The sequence below is a fragment of the Nannospalax galili genome, unplaced genomic scaffold (assembly GCF_000622305.1).
Source record: "Nannospalax galili isolate Female #2095 unplaced genomic scaffold, S.galili_v1.0 scaffold473, whole genome shotgun sequence".
Classification (NCBI taxonomy): Eukaryota; Metazoa; Chordata; class Mammalia; order Rodentia; family Spalacidae; genus Nannospalax; species Nannospalax galili.
Window position 1 is genome coordinate 51,629 of NW_008334092.1, and position 11,895 is coordinate 63,523.

Below are 11,895 nucleotides of genomic sequence, written 5' to 3' on the forward strand. Positions count from 1 at the left end.
CTGGGGGCAACTGAATCCCCGACGAGCCCCCAAATGTAGGACCCCCCCCCCCAGGCTGGGGTACCCAACATCCACGGGAGGCCGCACCCCAATAACTCAGTCCTCAGACCAGGAGATGCAATAAGCAAGAGGATTTAATCGTTTGCGCAGACGGGCCCCTGCCTCACTCGGAGAGAGAGAGGACAGCAGCCCTGAGCTCAGCTTACAGGCGATTTTTAAAGGCAAAAACCACAAACCACAACCGGCAGCAGTGGGAAGGGGGCCGGCAGCAGTAGGAGGGGGGAAGTTTCGGGTGATATCCGGCTTGTGTACGGAGTATGAAAAGGTCAGCTCTTTCTCAGCAGTTAGAATTATTTTACTTCTTACTTCCTTGTTCTGAATATTCTTCTTTGGTCTGGGGGACTTGGTTTGAATCCACTTTAACCTGGGGGGCTTTAGTTTGATTCCATCAGGGAGACTTTGATGATACTTTGATGTTGCTGTGACACCTACATCTGATCAGTGACTTCGTCTTCTTGAACTAAGCATGGAACAGCTCAGATGTGGCCACCTGATGAGCCACATCACATGAAGGCTGGATACCAGGCCATATAATGGAGGTTTTTAAAACTGGTCTTTTACCACATGCCATTTGAAAAATGACTAGATAGAGCTGGGGATGTGGCTCAGTAGTGAGCTCTTTCCTTGCATGCGTGAAGGCCTGGATTCAGTCCCAGTATCGCAAAACAAAACCGATTGGATTGAGTCACACACTGGGAATTATCAGGGACCAGAAACACTTTTCTTGCCTGAAACAAAAATATTAGCTGTTATTGTAAAACAGGGATATTGCAGCGGGGCATATTGGCACACATCTGTAATCCTAGTCCACAGGAGGCAGAAGCAACCAGTTTGATGCCAGCCTCTCCTACATAGCAAGTTGTAGGCCAGCCAGAGCTACTTAGCATGTAGCAAGATGCTGTCTAAAAAAAGTTAAAAATAAATTAAAGGAGAGATATTAGCAGAAAGGAAATCTAAATGGATGCACAGATTTATCTTACAGGAGTTATAGTTTATATCTTTAATTTGTTTCTGCTTTAACATGACCTTTCTACCTCACAGTTCAGCCTCTGCCTGTTTCCTCTGATAAAGCCATGTTCTATTTAAGCTATGTTGTTCCCTATTCATATCTCTGTAAAAAAAAACCTCTTTAAAGATTTCATTATAAAGCTGGGCATGGTGGCACATGCCTTTAATTCCAGCACTTGGGAGGCAGAGTTAGATGGATCTCTGAGTTTGAGGCCAGTTTGGTCTACATAGTGAGAGCTCCCAGCTGGGGCTATAGGGAGACCCTGCTTCAAAAAAGTAAAAAAAAAAAAAAAAAAAAAAAAGGATTTCAATGTAAGACAGTGATTCTCAATTAGAGGTGATTTTGCCCCACAGAGGAAATCTGGAGCATCTGGAGTCATTTTTGATTGTTGCAGGCAGGGATGGGGTGCTGCTGGCTCCCAGTGGGTTCAAGCAAGGGATGCCACTAAAACATCTCACATAGCAGAAGCCCCAGAAGGAAGAATTATCTAGACATATGATAAAGTAGAGTTTTTAAAATGGCCTTTCATCATTGAACTTAATTTTGTTTTCTGCTGCTGAGGCCAGATGGTTCATAGCTTGCCCAAAGACTCATGTAGGTTTATGACATAGAAATATAGAAATTCTGCCAGGTATGGTGGGAAAGCATCTATAATCCCAGCACTCAGGAGATTAGTGGGAAAATGTCTATAATCCCAGCACTTGGGAGATCAGAAGTTCTAGATCAGCTCCTGCTACATAGAAAACTCAAGAACAGTCTAGGATAGGTGAGGAGCTGTCTCAAAAAAAAAAAAAAAAAAAAAAAAAAAAGAGCCGGATGTGGTGGCACATACCTCTAATCCCAGCTCTTAGATGTCTTAGGAGGCAGAGATAGGTGGATCTCTGTGAGTTCAAGGCCTGGTCTACAAGGCCAGTTCCAGGCCAGCCAGGAGTACATGATGAGACCTTGTCTCAAAAAAAGAAAGGCCGGGCATGGTGGTGCACGCCTTTAATCCCAGCACTTGGGAGGCAGAGGCAGGTGGATCTCTGTGAGTTCAAGGCCAGCCTGGTCTACATAGTGAGTTCTGTCAGACCATGAACTCATCCTCTTTCAAATTTACTTTGACATTTGTTGGTCAGTATATATAATGCCATATCTTCAAGGTTTAGTTCATAGTGTTAATGGTTTAAAACATTTTGTGTGTGTGTGTGTGTGTGTGTGTGTATGTGTGTGTGTTATCAGGAATTGAACGTAGGGCCTCACACAAGTTAAGCAAGCATTATACCCCTAAGCCACACCCACAGCCCACAGGGATATTTTTATAAGTAAATTCACTAACCACTGGTGATTGAATTTGTATTCTAGCATCTTTCTGGCACACGCAGATAAAGTGAATGGATGGGGACCAAAATACATACTGGAAACGGAATTCAAAAATGGTATTCTGAGGAAGTTATTTCCCTTGGGAGCTGGAGACCCACTTCTCAAGGGCTGGTAATGAGTGTAAATAAGGGCTGTAACTATAATTAAGAAATGGCTGAAAGATGGCTCAGTGGTTAAGAACACAGTTAATGTTCTTAACCCACATGGCAGCAAACAACTGTGTCTCCAGTTCCAGGGGATCTGACAGCCTCTTCTGTGCTTTGTGGGCAGTGCACGACATGGGCGCACTTACCTACATGCAGGCAATACACGCATACACATAAAAATAATAAAATATTAAAATAAATAAATAAAATATTTTAAAAATGACTGAGCATCATCACTTCTGATCACTTGGCTGAAGGATGTCATTCTGATTGTATTTTTGTGGTCACACTAGGCTTTGAATATTCCTTAAGAAAGCTGCTGATCCTGGGCATGGTGGCATATGCCTTTAATCCAGCACTAGGGAGGTAGATGCAAGAGGATCTCTGTGAGGTTCAAGGCCAGCCTAGTCTACATAGTGAGTTTCAGGTCAGCTAGGGCTACATGGAGACACTGTTCTCAAAAAGACCAAAAAAAAAAAATCAAAAGCAAGTTGCTGACGTGGTGGTCTGCCACATGCTATGGAACTGAGTGTTGTGGTGTTCAGGTTGTGTGTTCTGTTGCTCATGGATGTTATGACACATTCCGCAGTAAGGATGGTAATAGGTGGGCTGCAGGTACCAATCTGAGAGCCACGGGAAGACTTCAGTGGCCTTGGGGCCGCTGAACTCACACTTTCATTTGGACCTGTGGGTTTATCTGTGTGTCTCTTTGCATTGAGAATTATCTCTGTGAACTGTAGCTTTAAGGGGGTTAGAGAGGGCAGAGGGTTGGCTGGATGGAAGGTCCCTGTAACACAATGTTACACACATTGCCAAGGGCCCGGGGACCTTGCTCTGTGTTTTTGTGCAGTCACGTGATTGTCTAACTTTATTAAGTTGCTTTTCCCTGATGGTCTTTGCTTGGTACTCTCTCTGTCCAGTGTTTAACCATGTTCCTCAGACTTTTGATTGTAGTAGAAATTTGAATTCTTTTCTTAAAATGATGCTTCTTCAGAGACAAATGAAAAGCTTAGAGGGAGCACGAACAGTTTGGTTGGTTTTTAACAGGTCTGAGCTCAAAAGATGACAGTACTCCTGTTGTTATGTGGCTGCTAAGAAACTTTGGTCACCGAAGGACAGTTAGCATCAGTTTGACTCTCCAGGCAGATGATGTTGCTACCATCAATTCTTCACTGATTATTATGGTTTGGGTGCACATATTAGTTACTTTTCTCATTGTTGTGGTAAAGTACCTGACAAGAAGCAACTTAAGGAGAAAGGATTTATTTTGACTCCTGGTTTAGGAGCACAGTTCATCATGGAGGGAAAGTTTGCAAAAGGAGCACAAGGCAGCTGGCCACACTTCATGCACAGTCGGTAAGCAGAGGGAAATGCCTGCTGTGCTCAGCTCACGTTCTTCTTCGTATTCGTCTGAGACCCCAGCCAATGGGATGGTGCCATCTATATTCAAGGTGGGTTTCTCCTGCTCAGTTAAACCTCCCTGGAAATGCCTAACAGCCATGCCTAGAGGTGTGTCTCCTATGTGATTTTAAATCCTGTCATGGTCATGGTTGACATCAAGGTCAACCATTGCATGGGGGTAATTTATATCCATAATTTGGTTTAAGATTGGTTTTGTTTTTTTGAGACAGGGTCTCCCTGAGCCCAAGCTGACCTGGAACTTGCTGTGTAGAACAGGCTGGCCTCCATTTTACATAGATTCACCTGCCTCTATCTCCTGCTTGCTGGGATTAAAGGCTTGTGCTACTATGCCCAGCTTAAGTGTGGAGTATTTTGAGAGAAGGCATCCATTTGAGGTATATACCTTGGTGACATATGATGGATATAGATTGTCATGAAGATATGCATGGTATAATCAGGATTTTCTTTGGAAGCAGAAAAAAACATGCCAGACAGTTGTACATCCTTTATTCCCCACCCATAGCCCCTGTGGAGCATCTGCAACTCCCCTAAAAGTTGACAGAACTGCTATGCCTTCCTGGGGCTCCTTGGGCCCAAATGAAGATTTAGAAATATTCAGACACACAAGCTCCCATATTTGGCATTAGATTCACTTGGAAAGGTATATAACGGGACAGTAGTTTGGCAGCAGGTCAGAACTAGATGTTGATCTTCTAGCAGAGCCCCTGAAGCTGTCCGTGTGGCATAGCTCAGGTGCGGAAGACATCATGCAATCATAGAAGTGTTCGGGGTCTGTAAAATTCCCTAAATTGACCACTCAGACACTGAGTCTCAGTAAAAAGGAAAGCTTTATTGGAGCCAACCAGTTAGGGACACAGACAATCTCTGGAGCTGTACTTCAATCCTGAGCAATGAAAACGCAGGGCTTTTAAAGCAGAAAAACCACAAGAACCATAAAGCAGGGGATGTCCATAGAAACGATACACAGAATAACCAAGAAAGGATTGGAACAATCTAGGGCTGATTTCCAGAGACTTTACCTATACAGCCATTGGCTATTTTACCTGGGGCAAAATAGCCCCAGGCAAAATCTTCTGCCCCAGATTATTCCTGTAGAAACCATACACAGATGCATCAGATATACTGCCATTGGCTAGCTTACCTGGGGCAGAATGTTCTATCTCTTCTGCCCCAGACCATTTCCATAGAAATCATAAATAGATAACCAGGAAAGGGTTTGTACAATGGAGGGGATTTCCAGAGTCAGGTGGAGGGCAGCTTTTTCCTCAGAGGCCAGGGAGGGGGTCTGAGGGGCACTCTCCTTCAGAAGCTGCCTTGGTTTGTTAAGACTTTTTTTTTTTTTTTTGGTCTTTTTGAGACAGGGTCAATCCAAACGGTACATTCTGCATTTCTTTCTGCCTTACTTGCTCTTTTTCATTGTAAATCTCCATAATGTTCACCATTAATAACCACACCACCAATTCTATGTTAGACTGTCTTGACATTTCCTCTGCCAAATAAATTAGTCCATTACTTTTCAACTTAGCCTCAGGCAAGCTCTTAGGCTGGGAGCCACTGTAGTCTGGTGCCTTGCCAAAATATCCCAGTTGCTGCTTAAGTCTTTTTTATTTTACATAAATAATTTATTGAGAATTTCATACATGCATATGAGGTATTTTGATCAAATCCATGCCCACTCCCTCCCCTCCAACTCCTTCCATATCTCCCCATCGTTTTTTTCTGATAACTTCATGTACTCTTTCTTGGATTGATTGATTGATTTTTTTTTTTTTTTTTGGTCTTTTTGAGACAGGGTCTCCCTGCAGCCCCAGCTGTCCTGGAACTCACTATGTAGACCAGGCTGGCCTTGAACTCACAGAGATCCGCCTGCCTCTGCCTCCCGAGTGCTGGGATTAAAGGCATGCACCACCACACCCGGCGATTGACTTTTTTAAAATGGGGCTTTTGGCTACTCTAACATTCCCCGCTCTGAAGAGGTGACCCTAAAATCTTTTAAGGATTAGATACAAGCTCCCAAATACTTTTGACATTTTGGGCCTTTGGAACGGAGTATGTTGCTAAGAGGCCCAAGAACATTTTGACTTTTAGCCAAGAAACTGGCTACTTTTCTTTGGGGCCTTTTTACCCTAACTGCCTAGCCAATTCCTACCTCCTATTCTTATCACACCATCCTCTGAAGTGGTTACCCAAATTGCCAATAGGGAATCAGGATGTGGACCTCTCTGGTTTCTTCCATGCTGAACAGGGACGCAAGGTGAGGCAATTGGAGTACCCCTTCAGCAGGTTTATCTAAAAGACCCCCAAATTGCATAACTCTTATCTCTAAGGGGAAAAGAACGTCCTTGAATTGTGAATTGGAGATGTGACGGAGAAGTAAAGGCAAGAGTAATTAGTAACTGCAAGTTAGAGACAGGGTACTAGAAAAAAGAAGAGGGCAATTTTCAAATGTTCATATGAGAGTCCATTGGAATTTCTTGACAAAGGCTTCCAAAAGCATCCCTCTATTGGGTTCTTCTTCATTTTTCTTTTGTCTTCCAAGGCTGGACTCTAGAGTGATGGATAAATTTATTTGGGCACTACAGTATTGCAGACCAAAATTTGAAGTCTTACATATGAGAAGCACTTTCTGCTTAGGGAAAATATCATCAATGAGAAATAATTGTCTAAATAACTTTTTATATGGACTTAAGCCTAATGTCTGGGAAGTATAATCCATTGAACTCTTAAAGAAATATACTGATCATTTTACTCTTTGGTTATACTTTCCTTTTGGGTGTTTAAGACCATACAATGGCCCCAAATAAATCAGTTTATTTTTACACTTAAGGTCATTTGAGGATCTGTTCCTCAGGGGTCACGTGGGCTTGGGAGGAGCTCCTGGCTCCTTTCTTTTACCAGTTCCATCTATGTGAAGATAAGTCAAAGGTCCTGCTTGACCATGTCTGGCTTCACTTGGAAGCATGAATGTGAATGAGATGTTTCCTCTGAGTTGACCCTCCTCTTTGTAGACTGGACACTGGTTCAAGTCCATCTTGTGGGGTCTCCATGTCCTCCCTGAACAAGAGGACAAGTGACTCACCACAGTTACAGGACATTTTGAGAGATGTTCCATAGTCCCCTAGCACTTAGTCAACCTGACTTTGGAGGGCAAGGGGCAAAAACTGTCCTTTAAGTCCATCTGACCACATTAGTATAAACCTCAAAGTATGGCTATTAAACATCCAAGAAGGTTAGTTCCACCAGTCTGGTACTTTTAATTTAATTACCATGCACTATGTAGCTAAAGCTTGGGGAAAAAAACAAACGTTCTCTGATAAACCTTGACTAGACACATATTATGTTCTTTGAGCTTTTTAATTATCATGTGCTATGTAGATAAGGCTTGGGTAAAAAACCGAATATTCTCAGATAAACCTTGACTAGATATATATTTTGTTCCTTAAACTAGTTGGCTAAACTATGACCGTAGACATTTTAAGATTATGTGGATATTATTTTTGTCTCATCCTTTATCATAACAAACCTTCATAGACCTTCATCACTTGCTTAGGCTGTCTCATTTTTTCTGTCTATTTTAGAAAATGTCTCCATTCCCATATCCTTTTAACATCATTTACATTCTGATTTTCTTTTTTTAAAAATTATTATGAGACATAAGAGCATTAAAAAATAAATTTTCCATCTGTTCTGAGACTTCTTTTCCTGGGGATGCTAAGCAATGCTTATTCCGTTTTAAGGTTCTAGCATCAAGCCAATGTTTGGTTAAAGTTTTACCAGGGTCTCAATGAATTTATTGAGCTTACTTACCGAGATAACTGAGGGGTTGCTGAGGTATATATATGACCTGAGGGTATGCACACTGGAAAGCCTTTACCCAGCATGGGTCATGCCTACTCTTCCTAGCCTTCCCCAGATTGTATATTTTAGCCCTCCCCAAAGCTGCTTAAGTCTTTATTTCTCTCTGGAACTACTTTGTTCTCAGGAGTACTTTCTTCCAGGCTCCTATTAGAACAGTCTGTTAAGTTCTGCTTGCATTATTCAACCACTTTTCTAGTCCAAACTTCTGAAGTCTTTCATATTCCTCCTAAAACCGACACAGGTTTTTCACAACAGCCCACTCTCTGGTACCAACTTCTGTCTGTATTAGTTACTTTCCCATAGCTATGCTAAGACATCATGACCAAGGAAACTTATAGAAGGAGGAAGACTTTGAGGTGGGGGAGACATGAGGTGGTTGGGGAGACATGGTGGCAAAAGTGGCCAGAGCAGAAAGCCAAATATGTCTTCACACAGGCACAGAAAGTAGCGAGTGACTGGAAATCTAGCAAGGCTTAAGAACTCTCATAGCTGGCCCCCAGTGGTGTGCTTCCTCCAGCAGGCCACACTTCTCAAAGTCTCTCAAAACAGTGCCACCAGCCAGATGTAGTGGCTCACGCCTTTAATCCCAGCACTTGGGAGGCAGAGGCAGGCAGATCTTTGTGAATTTGAGGCTAACCTGGTCTATGTAGCAAGTTCCAGACCCCAGCTGGGGCTACAAGAAGATCCTGTCTCAAAAAGACAAAAAACAGGGGCTGGAGAGATGGCTTAGCAGTTAAGAACACTGAATGTTCTTGCGGAAGACCGGAGTTCAGATCCCAGCACCCACATGGCAGCTGGCAACTGTCTGTAACTCCAGTTCTAGGGGATCCGACACCCTCTTCTGACCTCCTCAGGCATTGTACAATACGGATGTACTTCCGTACTTGCAGGCAATACACGCATACACATAAAATGAAAATAATAAAATATTTTTTAAAAGACAAGAAACAAAAACCAACCCCTCCCCTAAAAAAAATCAGTGTCACCAGCTGGGGATAAAATATTCAAATATTGGCGCCTAGAGGGGACAGTCTCATTCAAACCAGTACAACAATCAAAGATCAAGGTCATTCCCAGGTACTTGGCAAGTTTGAGGCCAGTCTAGGATACACAAGATCCTGTCAAGGAGCTGGAGAGATGGCTTAGCAGTTAAGAGCACTGACTGCTCTTGCAGAGGACCCAAGTTCGATTCCCAGCACCTACATGGCGGCTAACAACCATCAGTAACTCCAATTCCAGGGGATTTGATGCCCTCTTCTTAACTTTGGAGGCATTGCATGTCACAGGTGCACTTACACATATGCAGGCAATATACCCATACACATAAAATGATAAATAAAAATTTTTAATATTTTATTTATTATTTTTATTTTATGTGTATGAGTGTATTGCCTGCATATGTGTGAGTGCACTCATGTCATGCAATGCTGCGGAGGTCAGAAGAGGGCTTAGGATTCCCCTGGAACTGGAGTTAAGGATGGGTCGTAGCCACCATGTGGGTGCTGGGAATTGAACTCAGGTCCTCTGCAAGAGCAGTCAGTGCTCTTATCCGCTGAGCCATCTCTCCAGCCCCTGTGGGTTCTGGGAATTGAACCCAGGTCCTCTGCAAGAGCAGTCAATGCTCTTAACTACTGAGCCATCTCTCCAGCCCCTAAGTAAAATATTTTTTAAAAACTGATCCCAGCTGGGTTTGGTGGCACATGCCTTTAATCCCAGCACTCTGGAGGCAGAGGCGGGTGGATCTCCATGAGTTCAAGGCCAGCTGGGGCTGCAGGGAGACCCTGTCTCAAAAAGACTGAAAAAAAAAAAAGATCCTGTCAAAAAACTGTAAGTGGTGGGAGGTGGGGCTGGAGAGATAGCTCAGAGGTCAAGAGCACTTTGCTCTTCCAGAAGACCTGGGTTCAGTTGCCAGCACCTATATGACAGCTGACAATCATCTATAACTCCAGTTCCAGGGGATTGTTGCAACTCCCTCTTCTGGTCTCTGTGGACACCGAACACACATGGTGCACTTATATATATGCAGACAAAACACACATATAAAATATAAATAAATCTAAAAAAAACTTTTAAAATGTAGGAGCTAGAGAGATGACTCAGTGGTTAAGAGCACTTGCTCCTCTTGCAGAGGACTTTGGTTCAGTTCTTAGCACCCCATGGTGACTTATGATTATCTGCAACTCCAGTTTCAGAGACTCTGACACACTTTTCTGGCCTCCTCAGTCACCAAGCACATGTGTGGTACACATACGTACATGCAGACAAAACACTCATACACACAAAATCTTTTAGAAAAGTCATATATCCTTGGGTGCTGCTCATAGTCAGCAGGTAGGCATGCTACATGGGTAGATCTGTCATTTTCTGGGACATTGTTGACTGAATACTTCTGAGGATTCCATCTGTCATGCTTTGGAAGGGAGTCTGTGCTCCCCCAGCAACCAGAAAACACTATGCTCCTGGTAATCATACCATTTTTGCCTTGCCATGAAATACCACTTTTACCAGCTTTGGTTTCATCTGGCACATCTCACAATAAATGAGGATAGGCGGTTACTTATTCAACAGTTATCTAACAATTATTTATAGAGGTCTTTTTTCCTTTCTTTCTGTGCCCTAGGTATGAAACAGCTTTGCCCCCTAAGCCAGGCATCAAGCTAGGATGGACAAAGGATACCATCTGCTCTGCCCCTTACTGATAAAAGAACACCACCACCAGTGAGGTGTTGCTGCCCATTGCCAGGGGGTTATTTATGGAGTAGGAACTCCATACACTATGATTTTTTTTCCAGCACAACTCCTGCTTTAAGGAACTTGTCATGTGTAATCAGGGAGACTAGAATTAAACAGTTATAACACAGGGTGTTGGGGTGACAGTAGGGGGCTCTGATGACATGCAGGTGGAGTCCTTGCCCAGACTTAGAGTCTCTGCAAAGGCTTTCTTGTCTAAGCTGCTGTTATAATCTCATCCAGTAAACTTCTGTTCATAAGCAATTTAAACAGTTCCTGAAACTTCTTGCCTTTCAAAAACATGGAGGCTCTACATACTAGTGGTGTTTTAATTAGCTATTTTATTTAGGTATATGAAAATAGTATATACACTTCAGGGCTGGAGATGTAGCTCAGTTGGTAGAGTGTTTGCCTAGCAGCTACAAAACCCTGGGTTTCATCTCCAGCACCACATAAACGGGGTGTGGTGGCACACATTTGTAATCCCAGCATTTGGGAGGTAGAGAGAGATCAGGAGTTCAAGGTGATCCTCAGCTACATAAGGAGATTGAAGCCAACCTGGAGTTCATGAGATCCTATATCTCAAAAAGTGAATAAATAAAAATAATAATAATAATAATAATAATAATATACACATTTCAGAACAGCTTAGTCTTTAGAAAATATGTGTTAGATGCTCTAGCTTTCTTATTTAAAAAACATCATTGGGGGCTGGAGTGATGGCTCAGTGGTTGAGAGTACTGACTGCTCTTGCAGAGAACTTGGGTTCAATTCCCAGCACCCACATGGTGGCTATGAACCATCCTTAACTCCAGTTCCAGGGGAATCCGAAGGCATATTTTGATCTCCGTGGCATTGCATGACACAGATGCACTCACATACATGCAGGCAATACACTCATACACATAAAATAAAAACAAAAAACAAACAAAAAAATATCATCTTGGGTCTGGAGAGATGGCTTAGCAGTTAAGAACAATGGCTGTTCTTGTAGAAGACCTGGGTTTGAATCCCAGCACCCACATGGCAGCTAACAACCATCCTTAACTTCAGTTACAGGGGATTCAATGCCTTCTGTTTTCTGCCCTCACTGCAAACAGTGCACTTACATACATGCAGATAATATACACATAAAAATAAAATAATAAAATAAAATAAAATACGCCAGGCATAGTGGCACACGCCTTTAATCCCAGCACTTGGGAGGCAGAGGCAGGTAGATCTTTGTGAGTTTGAGGCCAGCCTGGTCTATATAGCAAGTTCTGGGACAGCTGGGGCTACAGGGAGACCCTGTCTCAAAAAGACAAA

General features: G+C 42.9%; 1 non-coding gene across 1 annotated transcript; it reads right to left on the reverse strand.

The window, feature by feature from the left end:
* Nucleotides 1-10,464: 10,464 nt before the first annotated feature.
* On the reverse strand, nt 10,465-10,605 carry LOC115069622. Its single transcript, XR_003848877.1, has one exon. It is a non-coding gene; the product is annotated as a small nucleolar RNA SNORA48 (small nucleolar RNA).
* Between the last annotated feature and the right edge of the window lie 1,290 nt (nt 10,606-11,895).